The 15,367-nt window shown below is 38.4% G+C and overlaps 1 protein-coding gene across 1 annotated transcript in view; it reads left to right on the top strand.

The window, feature by feature from the left end:
• The window catches only part of S6KL (ribosomal protein S6 kinase like), a 208,766-nt gene that overhangs the window by 68,405 nt on the left and 124,994 nt on the right, over positions 1-15,367 (top strand). The gene's annotated exons all lie outside the window — the stretch shown is intronic.

Raw genomic sequence — 15,367 nt, 5'->3', positions numbered from 1 at the left:
GTTTTACTAAAAATATAAACACATCTTATTAGTCATTTTATCGTGAGCGATATTATAAAGATCTACTTTTTTAGTAGCTGCAGGCTACAGTACCGTACATACAGTTCTTGTGACACACACGGAAATTGAAACGGGTTGGTGCGGGAAGTTTTTTTTTAGAGCCACCTGTAATAATTATTTTTTTGTAATCAGGTCACAAAAGCTCATCATTTGCGACCACAGGAGATACAAAATTTTGCAAAAAAATTTTTAGTCATAACCCTAGTATACACCCATTGTATACAGTCATGGTGGTGTAAGGACTGATCCTTCCACATCCTTCCCAATTGTCAACCTCACTTCCACGCACTACACCCTGGACTGCATTTAGCATACTGACGAGGCTCTGGCGTCTCGACCTACAGCCAGTATAATTCTCTGAAGCGCTGTTTGTGTGTGCCTGTAGTATTATATGGGTGTGAAACTTGGTCCCTTACATTGAAAGAGGAACATAAATTGATAGTATTTGAAAATAAGATCCTTAGGAAAATCTTTGGACCTAGAAGGGATGAGGAGACAGGTGAGTGGAGAAGGTTACATAATTTAGAACTACATAATTTGTACTCATGTCCAGATATTATTAGAATAATTAAATCAAGAAAACTTAGGTGGGCAGGCCATGTGGCACGAATGGGAGAGGAAAGAGGAGTTTACAGGATTCTTGTTGGGAAACCAGATGGTAAGAGACCTGTAGGAAGGCCAAGACGAAGATGGAGGGACAACGTTGAGATGGACCTAAGGGAAATCGGTAGGGATGGAAAAGAGGATATAGAACTTGCTCAAGATAGGCAAAGATGGAAGGCCTGTGTTGCTGCAGCCATGAACCTTCGGGTTTAAGAAGGCTAGAGAGTTAGTTTTTTAGTTAGCTGTTTGTGTGTTGTTCTGTGTTTTGTCCTTATGTTGCTGAGTGCCCCTTCACAGCCTCAGCTTTTAACCTAAGTCAATTAAACCAAGTTCTGCCACCGCCGTAGAGTTAGGCAACACACATAACACCATGCTGAAAGTGAGTATTTTATAGAATCTAGTGTCCTATTTGTATTGCCAGTAACCAAGGTAAATTGATTTAAATCAGGTTGATGTATATACTGATGGGGTGAAGCTCTAACGAAAGGAAATGTAATATGTAAACTGTCAACACACTTAAATTTCTCTTGATGTAAAATTCATTAACTTTTGTAGGCAAAAATAGCAAACATTTTGTGTGGAATAATATACAAAATACTAATCACGTTAAACTGTAGATAAACATGGCAGCTGATATTTTGCAAACTATCATTAAAAATATTCAAAATTCAGCTACGAAGACTGTAAAAACTATTTTAAGTTACAATTATAGAGTACATCCAGAATGTTTTATTTTCACTGGACGAAAAGTTACTGAAATTATTATTGTTTCATTAACACACTCAACAAACATTACCATAGTAGGTTCATATATGTACAGTATCAGAAACAGAAAAAATGTATACTTACATGTGATTTTTATTTGCTTTAATCAAACTGTTCAAATATTTTACAGGGCCGTTTACTAGAAAAACCTTTCCATAAAAATACATATGTGCATGATGCCAAAAAACATACAAGCAATTTTAAGCATGTTTTTTTTTTAAAAAAATCGACTTAAATTTTAAAAATCCGATTTAAGTAAAAGAAATAATCAAAAATGTTTTTATTAAATAAAAATCATTATTTTTATCCACCGTGACTGTAGAGTGCAGTTCCAAGTGAATGTCGCGGCTACATCGCAGTGACAGTTATGAGCTCTCCACAGATATAGAAGCAAAGAACCCTTCCCCACCGGCGGAAACAAGTTTCACTGGCGTACTTGCGAGTCGGAGGGTGGCAATGGCTCCCCACGGCCTGGAACTTCCTCATCGGGAGGAAAAATCAGGAAGAGGGGAGAGCGTCACTCTGCAGTCCTGAATAATTAAAACCAGGGGCTCATTGTTGTTGATAGCTTGTCCGAGAACTCACGAACTTCCGGGGAGATGCCCTGTGTTGAGATTTCCCGCCTTCTATTCTCTCTGGTTCAGAGAGCAGATGCTTTCGTGCAGGAGACGGCATCTTTTTTTGCCCATTTCTTTGGCGTTGATGAATTTAATGGACTTGACAGTATCTCGCAACTAGGGACGGTTGGTATCGAGACGAGCGTTCTTCTAAGAATCGAGACCGAGACCGAGACAACTTGTGACATGCCGAGAACGAGACAGATCTCTGTAAAATGCAGATCTTTCGTTCCAGTCTTTGGTAAACAAGTTTCACATAAACCAGAATTTATTTAATGTGCATCCGAGTTGACAGTGGGGTGCGTAACTCACATCTCTACAGATGGATCATATATTTTGTTTATTATAATTGTGCATAGTTAATCCATTTTCCCCGATTTTCGGCATTTTCCCGTCATTTTTCGCAATATTCGGTGTATTGTTTCGTCATATTTTATCACTTCTTTCATTTTGGTAATATTCTTGAGTCTTTTCACCAAGGTGAACATAGGCCTATATATATCTGGCAGGATTGCAATTTATATTTAGAAAGTGCTTGTATGTGAGATATTTCATACAATTTCTGAAGTTAAAAAAACTTTTCCGACGTACTTTTTCCTGGGGGGGGGGCGTGTCTATGAACCCTTTCCCGGATGCGTCCCTGATTTTGGTTTCCCTATTTTTTATACAATTTGTTAAATTTCTAAACAAAAATTGTCTTACGTGGATCGTGACTATTTATTTTTCTTTACAGTGTCATAGAAACACACCACACTACATCACCAGACAAAGATGCGGGAAATTAATGCATTTTACACCAATTCATTGAGTGTATACGGCTTTTTCATTAGATTGTTTTAAAATTATTCGGTTGTTTCCATTGGAAATCCTCGTTGCATATTTTAATTGAATGTGCAAGTGGTATCATTTGGTGCCTTTTTTTTAAAGCAAGATTGCATTTTTTAATTTCCTTTTCATTTCAATTTTTAGCCTGAAACTAACAAATTTAATGGTCATTTTTTACATTTTTTACGTCATTTTTTCCCATTTTTTAGGACATTCTATAGGTCATATACCTATATTTTTTAGGTCATCAACTTACGCTCCCTTGTTATTACTTATATTCAGGTTCAACGTCCGTGTTTCAAAGGTTCATGGCATTTGTTCGAGGAGTAAACCAATGTTATATGCCTTCATAACCTCTATACGCTATGAAAGTTTGTGCGTTGACACGTTATATATATATATATATATATATATATATATATATATATATTGTTTATACTATGTATTTCGAGACTGAAGTGAAGAGTAGACGAGACTTCTCACTGTCTCTGCCTTGTCTCAATTTATCAGTTTCGTCTCGAGTATCGAACAGCACATATACACAGCGTGTCACCGCTCAAACTTTCACATCGTGAGGAGGTCATTAAAGCAAATAACATTTATTGACTCCTTGTTTCGACGCTACGAACATTCGAAAGACAGGATTTTATCCTGAATATATATGCAATCACTCATGACAATCTCACGATTGTCACTATTGGATTAACTTTGCAATTACTATAAACAAAATATAGGACTTACGTCTAGATAACACTGGTCTCTTTACGTTTGCTTCCGAAAGAGAAATATTTTATTCTTGATGCATTCGACGTGTTGAGTTCGAAAACGATCGTAAAATATATGAATTTGCTCAGACGAGCAAGATAAATTTACTTTAATGCTGTACACTCTAAACATACGTGTATACTGTACATACTTACGATGCAATACATGAATCTAGGATCCGTATTCCGATTCATGAATCACATACCCGAGTCTATAAGGATCCGATATTCGAATTCCAAATCATGGAACCGATATCTGAATCTTAAGTATCCGAAACCATTGAGATCCGATAACCGGATATCCATTATCCGTAACCGTTAAGATCCGATATCCGAATCGTCAAATATTCCGAGCTGCCTATCCCTGTTCGTGCAGCATATGGCTTAGTTCGGAGCTTCGCTGTTTGGTGCGCTGAAAATAAAAAGGTGCGATGTTTGAAGAGCGTGGTGAGAATCCATCCGCAAACAGCCAAGGATTCAGTGTTGGAAACGGCGTCGAATTCATGGGAATCGTTGGAGGTGGGAGGAGGGACACGCACGCCCCTCGATGGAGGCAAAAAGCTGCGGAACCAAGATCAACGTCCTCTCCGCGAGCACACGCGACAGGCCAGCGCTTCACGGTCTCCTGGACCTCCCTGGAGAATAACCCCGAGGAATCAACACACACCGTGTTACCTCTGAACGTGGTTCTGAAAAATCCTTGGAGCTATGTTGTATCAATTGAGAAAATTGGAAAGACTTGTGTGTCTCAAGGGTTACATTTTCACAAGCTGTCAATGAACCGTATAGTCAAATCTGTAGCAATCCATCGTTCATTCTTTTATTTTGGACCTAACAGCTTTTAAGCAGTTTTTTTGTCCACACACAAAAATTGTTTACAATGAAAATATCCTTACATCTTTTCGCCCTATTTCACAGACAGTAGATTCAAAAATAAAAACGTTCCCTTTTACAATTATAGCAAAATCACATTTTTCGAATTTTTGTGCAATTTTGGTATCCATGGATATTGATTGAAACAATTCTCCACTTTTCTTCTCTCTTGCTCGTTTCCATTGAAACGGATATATTGCATTTATTGCACGTTACACACACAAATATACCTTTGCTGAAACAGAAGCCATGAGTCAGCAGAGGAATATTTGCTCAATAACCAACACTTAAGAATAGTCATCATTTTTCACATTGTAATTAAGTGTGTAATAAATCAGTATCAAAAAATGTCCTATTTATTCGTTATTTGCCAGTATTAATGTACTCAAGACATGTTTTAATATTATTGTGAAATTTTAAAATTAAGTTAATCCAGAATCCAAGCTAAACTGGGAATTCCTTGAAATCGGAGCATTTTTATGCGTGAAGTTTTAATACCTGGAATTCTGCGTGAATTTTTTTCACAGACTAGTTCGAAATTAGAGCTGACACCTAGACGCAATTTGACTCCTAATGCATCAACGTCAATAATACCACTTACCAATGTCGTAGTGGTAGCGTCGTCGTCTTGTAATCAAGGGGTCCCGGGTCCGATACCAGGTGGGGGCAGATAGTGGTTCTGATCCCACTTTGAACTGTAGGTCCGCTCCCTATTAGCCTATCTGTGCATAAAAGTGGACTATAAACGAACATAATTCATTCATATGCCGATGTATGAAGGACAAGAAACATTATTTTTTTCACTTCTGCAGTAATTGATAAGTTGTATAGAAATGAAATTAAGAGCATGTAAGTTGTTTTTTTTTGTACGAGTGTTGTTTGTTTAAAATTGCAGGATATAAGAAATCGACACATGCTCAGTATTTTATAATTGGTATATGTCAATAATAATAATTACACTGTTCTACGCACATTTCGTTACAGAAATGAAAGTACCCATTCTTTACTAATCTGAGGATGCTTAACACGGAAATGACATTAAAAAAGTTCGATTGTCTCTCGTTTGGCGTAACAGAGGGAGTTAGGGGGAGGGGGCACATTCATTGACCCAGCTCAACTCGAGTATATATGGCAACACTGCTGACGGTCTGGCACGTCGCATTCCAGTATAAAACGCCATCCTTGGTTGTTTCAGTTCCCCTCCACATTGGCCAGTTTGCATTCAGTTGTATAGTGTTTCCAGAGTATTATCAGATTTCGTATATGCAGTATATACATCGACGTGACAACACTGGTGGCTGTGTGGAAACGTAGCATCCCAACAACAGAACTCCACTTCGACATGTCATGTATTCATGGAAGTATTTCACCACCTTCGGCTGCTAGTGAACTCCACAAGATACCTAACTCTCTAGCCTTCTTAAACCCGAAGGTTTATGGCTGCAGCAACACAAGCCTTCCATCTGTCCCTATCATGGGCAAGATCAATCCAATCTTTTCCATCCTTACCGAATTCCGTTAGGTCCATCTCAACATTATCTCTCCATCTTCGTCTTGGCCTTCCTACAGGTCTCTTACCATCAGGTTTCCCAACAAGAATCCTGTAAACCACAAGGTAACACAGACCGAATTAAATCACCAAATCAGGGAGTTAGAACTTCCCAAATATAAAGCCGAATTGTTGGCCTACGGCTGCAACAATGGAATCACTTGGCGGATGATGTGAAGGTACTACTCCTTACAGACAAAGAATTTCTTCCATCTTTCGAAACAAAAGGGGACCTGACTGTGTGCCATGACAAAGGCTTCTTTGCATCGATGGATATATCATATAAGACTGAGGACCTTATGATTGATTCCTGCAAGGTCTGTCTTAAAGCAGTTCTGCTGCACAGCGGTAATTTACGTTTGAATTCCTGTTATCCATGTAGTTGACATTAAGGAAACGTATGAAAACATGAAAGAAATTCTTCAGTAATGGTGAGTGAACTGCATGGAATGCATTTTGACAAGTGTCATAGTTTTCTGGATAAGAGGAGAGTAAAGAACTATGGACAACTTGTATATAATCTTCTGACGTCTTACGAGAAGGCTGGGTGGGAATTCATCATTTATAGTATTACTTAATTACTTTTTTTTAGTGTTTTGCTGTTAATGGTTTTTACTGTTCAAGGGATCAAATTCAGTAAAGAAAGGGTACTTTCTCCTATACAACAGAAAAACATTGTTGTTCAGGATTAAGTAACCATTTATTTCAAGGTCGCCCGCAGGATTTTTATGGGGTTGGGTGGGGAGTGCCATTGTTTAAAGTGGAGGAAACAGAGTTATGCTTTCCCCAGTTAAGAGAATTATCATTAGGCATCACCAGCACTAAGTTAATTTGCATAGACGGCACCTCTCATCTATGTTTTCATCCTATAATTTCAAAATTTGAATTGTATTAATTCTTCCCAGATATGTCGAGGAGGGGGCGGGTGGGCAAGTGCCCCCCTGGCCTCCTTTAGTTGGCGCTCTTAATATATTTATCAAGTTATGCCCACATTGCTTATGATTAATTGTTATGTAACATGAATTATGCCTATCTTGGAAATAAGAGCCAATGTATCGCTTGTGGGTAACATGAATTATGCCGTAACTTCAAATTAAGAGCCAATCTTAGAAAATGAAGTTCATATTCATATTCAGGAGGTCAATTTCAGTAAGAAACAGCTACTTTCCTTTCTGTAACAGAAAAAAAGTGAACATTTGTAGAACTGTTATTATAGAATGTCTGAAGTAGTATTTCACGCCAGCCGTCTAACCGCACGACGACTACGTAAAGTTACGTCCGCTAGGCACGTGATACCACCATTATTTTACTACTTCTTCGATTGGCACTTTGTAGAAACTAGAATGGCCAAATCCCTATTTCTGATTTATTTGTATCTTCACAAGCACTACCTATTATTTATCCTTGAGATCCGCCACTTTGCTAGAACAGTTTGAGCCGAGAGAGTTGTGAATACGCAATTGTGCTTGATAAAGATTCTTCAGAATAAACGTTTCATATTCTCTCCCCCCCCCCTGTCCCCCAACATCGCTGTTTTGTTTACATAATGCACTCAACTGGCATTTCCTCTTTCCTGCCGCCGAGGGGAATTGCATTACTTAATAAAATTTCCTGCCTCCTGAATTATCCATAATTCCTGTCAGCTTGGGGAGGTACAAGGATGCAGAACGTCTGGAATCGGAACTCAGGACCAGTTACCAGCTTTTTCCTGCGTCTGCTCTTTCCTCTCCCCATACGCTCGAATCATTGACGTAGACAGTCTTATTTCATCAGTAACAGTTTTCTGTTTGACGTCTTTTCTTCGCACAAGACATTTTTTAACGGTGTTGTAGTATACGTGAATAACTTGGATTTTTTTTTTTTTTTGTATTTTGGAAAATTGATTGATTTCGTTTATTTTACTTCGATTTTCTGCCATAATTGCGAAGATTAGGATGAGTGATGATATGATGAAATTGATGAAGGAACACACACAAACATCACCCATGCCAAGCCTGGGATTCGAACCCGAGACCTCTGGTGTCGTAGCGAGCTATGCTAAACACTCCTCCACGATGTTGGAAAACTTATGTTATTTTTAGAGTAAATATTCTTTCTCATATGTAGTCAGTTTTTATTTGGCCCCATCAGCTCCTCCTGGAGTGTTTTTTATACATCCAATATTTATTTATTTATTTACTATAATATTTTACCTAAAGTTTCAGATACAGTACTGAATGACCATTTTACACTGAAACAGTAACAGCAGGAAAACAACAAAATAGAGTACAAGATGGCACAGAAAATAAAATCAAAGTTATACATACATCGTTAACAATTTTCTAAAACTTTGTTCTGGCAAGAATATGTCCACATTTGGAGGCAGGTTATTATATGAGCAAGGAAGCCTGTAGAAAAGAGACCGCTGTAGAAGGGAGAGCCTTGTGGTGGGATTGTGGAACACGTAGATGAAATTTGTTGAGCAGAAATTCGGATTTAATATTACCATTCATGATTTTGTGCAAGGATTTCATGTCTGCTAATTCGCGACGAGTTCAAGACAGACATAATATCTGTTTTGTGAAGGTGCCTCAGAGAAGGCGAGGAAAAACTTGAGGACAGACTCAATCCGGGAAAGATTTTTCTTTGAATCCATGGTCCAGATAGGGGAGCAGTATTCAAGGATAGGGGAGATAAGGGATTTGTAAAATATAAGAAAAATATCAGTCACATAGCTTGAAGCGTTGCATTGTAACTATTCAGTCCAACTTTCTCCGCTGTAGTGTATGTGGGACTATGTAGCTCAAGCTTAAGTGAATTGCTTGCACTTGCGGAACCCAACGAGCGCTCTGTGCAGTGGGAGCGTCCCGCCTGTACGCTAATGGCCAGTAAGCAACAGTGGAGTAGTGGATTCGCGTTAAGAAGTAAAAATAATGTGGGAGAAGGATCCCTCCTTTTCACGGCACCATCTCCTGTTTCTTCCGCCACTGTACTGCTACTCACGAATCAGATGACGAGAGGTTTCTCTAGTTTGACTCCTTCCCTCAAACAATATGATTACTGTTATTTGTTGGCATAAAAATCCTATTTTGTAAAGTACTGCCCATATACGAGGCGTGTTCATTAAGTAAGATTGTGTGTGCGAGATGGTGGAGAGCTTTTTACCACAGTACCAGCTCAGTACCAGCAAAGCGCAGTTCTGTCGTCTTCTACGTTCACATGTCTATAAATTCTAACTCCAGTAATATTATTTTCAGTGCTTACCCCCCCCCCCTCCTCACCATCCCCACCCACACACATATATTTTAAAATTTTCATCCCTGTACTTCGAACAGCAATTCCATACACACTCATATCCAAACCCACACACCTTTACACTTTCTTTTCTTCTAAATGTGTATAACTCTCAAACTTTCTTTATTCCATTGCTACTATAGAACACTATATATACTAATGTAAATTCATCACATTTTCCTTAGATGTAGCTTTTGCATATTTTTGTTTACTATATAGGGCATCAAGTCATTATTTGTATTAATTTTGTTCAAAATAAAAATGTTGTATGGCTTAATTGTAACCCTATGGAAATAATAAATAATAATAATAATTTTTGAGCAGCCCATGTTTTTTCAATATTCTTTCGTATACAAGGGCACATGGAATTGTGGACTTCATGATTGGAGACATAAACAATATTATTATGCTAGTAATAATAGGGGCATTACAAGAAAGGTGGTCCTACTCCTTGTTAATCTGAAATTAGTGTTTTTGTTTTCGTTAAGGTTTAAATGTTTGTGAATGCATGTAATTTACATATTTCACCAAAAAACATTAGCATCTGTAGCCTATATGCTTCACAGACAAAGTCAAATTTTCCTGCATTTCAAAAGCTTTACACAAACAACGCATTTTCGTCAATCTTTTCATGCATTCATGCTCAAGTTTTTTTAAAAAAAATTGTTAGCAGACAGCAGAAAGTACTTTATAATTCTATGAAATCAATTTATTAATAATCTTTAAAACGATCTCATGTCTAGAACCTCAAATTTTGTGTGTGAAATGTGACACACGTAACGCTGAGATGCCCGAATAACAAAAAATACAATCTCCAGATATGTAAATTCAAATACGCCACTGAGGTCTTTGTTGTTTTCCACGTGTCGGCTTACAAACACCAAGGCAAAGGAGTTTCATTATTGCGACGGAACCTGCAGATTGTTGCTGGAAAGCTGTTTGCTGCAATTACTGTCATATGTAGGCCAGCGGTGGCGAATTTCCTCCTGCATGTTATTTCGTGAACCTGTTCCTTCTTGTGAGGGGCGTGGGAGAGATGGCTGCACGTGCAATTACAGCGTTTCTCTCTGGCGCAGGAGCCTCTGGGAAAGTCTCGGCTGGGAGGCCAAAGGGTCAGCATGATGCACCTGGCATTGGTGTCTGCTACAATGTAGTGGCTTCACTTACTAGTTCTTGGATACGTAGGAAAATTAAATGAGTTAGAATTTACATATTCTGACCATAAAGACTAATTTTTTCTTTCAGTGGAAACATGTTTAATATTTGTCTCGTGTGAACACACATTTCTAAATATTTGCTTATAAGTGCCATAAAACTTCTGCAGTAATCTCCGAACTTATGGTATTTAAATTTTCTTAACTTTCGCCCAGCTTTTCTGATATAAAGTGAATGTTTACAGGGTGTTTGAAAATTATATTGCCCCTGCATTATATTATGTTAAGTCTTTGATTTGTCCCTGTATCTAAATCTGTATATCCTTGTCTGTGTCTGCCTCTCTCGCTCTCTGTGTCTGTATGTGTCCCTATGTGTGTCTCCTCCTTCCCCTCTCCGTCTTCTTTTCTGTGCCTGTCTTTCACCCCTCTGTGTGTCTGCCTCCTCCTTCTCTTTATTTATTTCTTTGCACTTCAGCAGAAGCAAAAGATTGGGTTTCGTTGAAGGATTTTGTGAAAAAAAAGAAAAAAACACGATGGACAAAGTTGTAAAAATGCTCAAAAGAGCAAATGTTTTCTGGTTCTAACCGAAAGGAATCTGGCAACTATTATGTTTAGCGTTGCCTTCAAAACTCAGCATAAATAAATATGACTTTTCAACGTCCGAGCTCTGATGATTATTGCTCCCTGCCAGTGGCGGCGATTAGGGGGAGGCGAGGGGGGCAGTTGTCCCCACTTTTCGCCACCTTTACCCCCACACTATGCTAAGCCTAAACTACAAAGGGAAATGTACTATCTTTGCCCACCACCCACCCAGTTTTGGCACCTTCCCCCCGGTTTTGGAACCCAATCGCCGCCATTGTTTCCTGCACTACGATTGATGGCAAACCGGGTACAGTTAATGCAACCCCTTTATTATAATATGCATGAAAGTACAGATGTATTGGCGTTTTAAGGATTCGGCATATTCTTGTTGAATGTGCAGATTTTTCTTCACCCCGGCAGACTTTTAATCTTCCCAGTTTTTTGAGAATAGCTGGTCTCTTCCACTGTCTGTGAGGGTGTTTTTAGTTTATTCTTCCTTTCTAAAGTGTTGTGGTTGTCTTGTGCAGCTCGCTTTACAACCTTTCACTTTTAACTTTTCTCAAGGGGCTTTTTACACCCCTTGTTTTAATTAATCATCTAATTACCATTCATCTTCATCATTGCAATTAACCCAAACAAAAAGTGTAAAATAGAATAATTCACAATAAAAAAATTCAAAGCTTCAAGGTTTCCCAGTTGGTTACAGCAGCTACAATATTGGGTGATCCATTGTACTCCCGCCACTGGAATCCCATTTTTCTCATCCCACCCTCAGATTTCTCGTTTTGTTAAGTTCGTTTCCCTAAAATTCCCGATTTTAGCCTTACCTTACTCAAGCTTGTATACTTCTCAACGACCACCCTGCTGGATACCGTTCGCTCTTCGCTCGCTTAGGGCTACAATGGCAATGCGGTTAACAATACTGGAGGAATTAGCAATTACTGTACTTTGTGAAAGAAAAAAAAACAATGAAACTTCTTGCTAGCATTTAAGACGGGGAACCCACTTACTTAACCGATTGCATTGTTAGATTTAAGTTCATGCTTGCGTGAAACTTTATTGTTTCTTTCATATGTTTTTGTTTGTTTGTTTTGTTAAGCACATTGCACTTGTAGCTGTTGAGAAAGATACAAGGCGAAGTTTGTGAAATGGAAAAAAGTCTAGTGAATGCAAACCGATAATTTAATAAATTTAGCACGATCTTCCGCCGAAAGTTTCTTTGTGGGTGTCCATTCATCAATGTCCTCATTATCGCCTAATTATCATTCATTCTTATCATGAAGAGGCAGAAAAGTAACGTAAAAATGAAGAAAACAAATGTAATTATTTTAACGTGAATTCCACGGTAACACGAAGGATTGGAAAGAGTTGGTTGTAATTATTTGACAAGGTACTTCATTTGTTGTTGTTATTGTCGATTTCCTTGACTTCTTAGCGTCTACTCGTTTTTTCTAACGTTTTGTTTGTGACGTGTCGGTAGCTTACCCAAGATTTTACTTGGGGGGGGGGAGTTTGAAGATTGACCCTGAACAACATTTAGAAAACGTTTGTAAAGTTTTGAAGTACAGTCAGGAGGAAATTGCCGTTCTTTTGCAATTATTAAAATACACTAAAATCCTTATTAGATGTATTACCTTTTTGGCAGAGAAGCCAGGCAATGCCAAAATCAAGAGGCACAGTTGATTTTCTGGAGAGGGTGCAAGTTGCATGAATTTCTGCACCCCAGACCCTCCGTTCTGTACGCCGTTGTTACGTGTTGTTTATCTTCGTGATCTGTGCCACAAGCACCTTTTTGGGTCATATCATTCGTGAAGAGCTTTCTCTATCCTTGGCACTGTTTTCTCTGCTTCCTACTTCCTAACTCCGTGACATTTCTCATCTCATCCTTTCAGCCGATCTTTGATATTTTTTTTCACTCTTTGGCTTTCCATTTTAGCAACAGGCTTCGATCTTATTTTCCGGTTCTGCCATTTCAACCATATAACTTAATATTTTTCTTGACTTCTAAACCATTCTACCTAATCCTTACCTTGACTCGTTATATTTTGATATTTTGTGCTTCATCAGGATCACAACTTTGCAAGATCTCCTTCCACTGTCCAAAACAAGGTGCGAAATTCAGGGGAGGCTAGGAGATTTTCCCCAACAATGGTGTTATATAGAATATCCGCTACTAATTTTTTTCTTGCGGGGAAGAGTTTCTCTTAATTATCTGAATGGTAGTGACAAATGTTTTACATTAGCATGCAATGTTAAATGGACATTATCCATTGTCTACTGCTTTAAACTATACTAATTCTAACGGTACGTTTCGAGGGAGCGCCTCCTCTCTGGTCTTTTTGTGGAGATGGAACCTACGGAATACCTGTACATACTACAAATTAGTAGAGTTACTCCACTTATGCTACTATTTACATTTTCTGAGGACCATATATGCTTGAATTCTATATTGGGATGACTAATAGGTTTTGGGGCCATTGCTATGAACCTGCTTCTTTGATATTCCTTAGGTTCCAATTTCTGTGTGTAGTACTGTTATGCTGTTTCATGCGATTCATTCCGTGCATGTTCGCTATTTTCGACCTATCTATTTCACCTTTGCGTATGTGCTGCTTGTGTTCAATTAGTACAGAATTCTGGGGGGAAGGGGGACACGTGGAGTAGTTGGTTAGCGCAACAGATTTGCAGTAAAATCGCAGCTCTGTCGTTGGCTCGATCTAAACCACCTGAAGACAAGAGAGGAGACATTCTCTAGAAACGTAGTGTTACAATAAGCATAAGGATAATGTCCAAATAACATTGCATGCTACGAGATTTCTTCATTGTAAAAATAAAGATTACTTTTGACGTCCATCTTGATCTACCTCTCGGACTTGTGTCAATGTATGGCGGGGAGGTAGGTTGTGTGTGCGTTTGTGTTTCCATACGTCGCTCTTGATCAATTTCGACTTTTACCATGAACGATTAGATGAAACTGATAAATTGATATAGGGATACTCATTAATGACAGGTCCGGGCTAGAACCCCTTTTATCTACAGGGCGAGTCAGATGAAAGTGAGCCAGCCTTTTCCTACTCCGAATGGTTTCATTCAGTGACTTGGAAGTCCGTGCCAATGACGCAACAACCCGCAAGGATTACGAAGTGCAACGGGGGTGCGAAATCATTGAAAACTGGTGGGGAGAATGATCTTAATCTACAAATCCCCTCCCCTACAAACATACATTTAATTATGCGATATATAGGCCTCCCCGATGGCGCAGTGGTAGCGTTGTCGCCTCGTAATCAAGGGGTCTCGGGTTCGATACCCGGTGGAGGCACAAGTGGTTCGGATCCCACTTTAAACTGTAGGTCCAGTCCGATTAGCCTTACTGTGCATAAAGTGGACTTAAAACACCAAATCAACAACAATTATGCGATATACATATTTATAATGTTATTAAAAGTAAAAATAAATTACTAAATTAAAAATATATCATTATTATTATTAAAAACATTACATAGAAAGAAATTAATTTGTTACTTTTGTATTATATATATATTAGATATCATAAAGTAGCAAAATAATTTCTTTACTAACTGGTTAAAGATGTTAATAAATTATCAAATAGTTGAAGTGGTGTTATTATATATAAATTTTTATTTAGTTTTTGCTTTATGTTAATATAAATCATAGATTTCATAGTTATTTTTGTCTTGCATTCCTGTTTTACTTTTATTGTGCATAGTGATGTAGATTTGTTAATGATCTCTTGAGAGAAAGAAAGCTTTCAACACTCACAACCACACTATGTGTGTGCGTTTACGATATTATTCTTAGTAAAGTATATTTGAAGTTAAAAGTAATTGCTTATCTTATGTTCATTATAACAAAAAGTTACCGCCCTGGAAATTTGTGGTGGGGGGATTTATGATGCCAAGATTGTTGGTGGGGGAAATCCCTCCCATCCCTCCCAAGATTTCGCACCCTGCAACGGATCCTGCGTTACTGCGTGTTAAACGTGGGCTTCTGTGTGACAATGAACGATCTGTGCTGTATTGTATCGGGTAGTAACCTTGTTGCAGGACAATATCAGGTCACATACAGCTAATGAGCAAATTCAAGCGAAGTTCAATGGGGAAAACGTGCAGTGCGCTCCTTAAAGTCCGGACCTTTCACGACGTGTTTGGCGCGGAAGCTGAAAGGTCACAGATTTGCTTCGAATATAAACGCACGGGAGGCAGTCACAGAAAATTTAACCCAGATACCAAAGGACTTCCGTGTGGCAAGTTTGTTAATTCTGCGGTGCGTATTTCTGGTACA

The sequence above is a fragment of the Lepisma saccharinum genome, chromosome 6, assembly GCF_977018435.1.
Source record: "Lepisma saccharinum chromosome 6, izLepSacc3.1, whole genome shotgun sequence".
NCBI classification, from domain to species: domain Eukaryota; kingdom Metazoa; phylum Arthropoda; class Insecta; order Zygentoma; family Lepismatidae; genus Lepisma; species Lepisma saccharinum.
The sequence above is the reverse complement of the archived record's forward strand: the minus strand, read 5'-3'. Positions and strand labels throughout refer to the sequence as shown.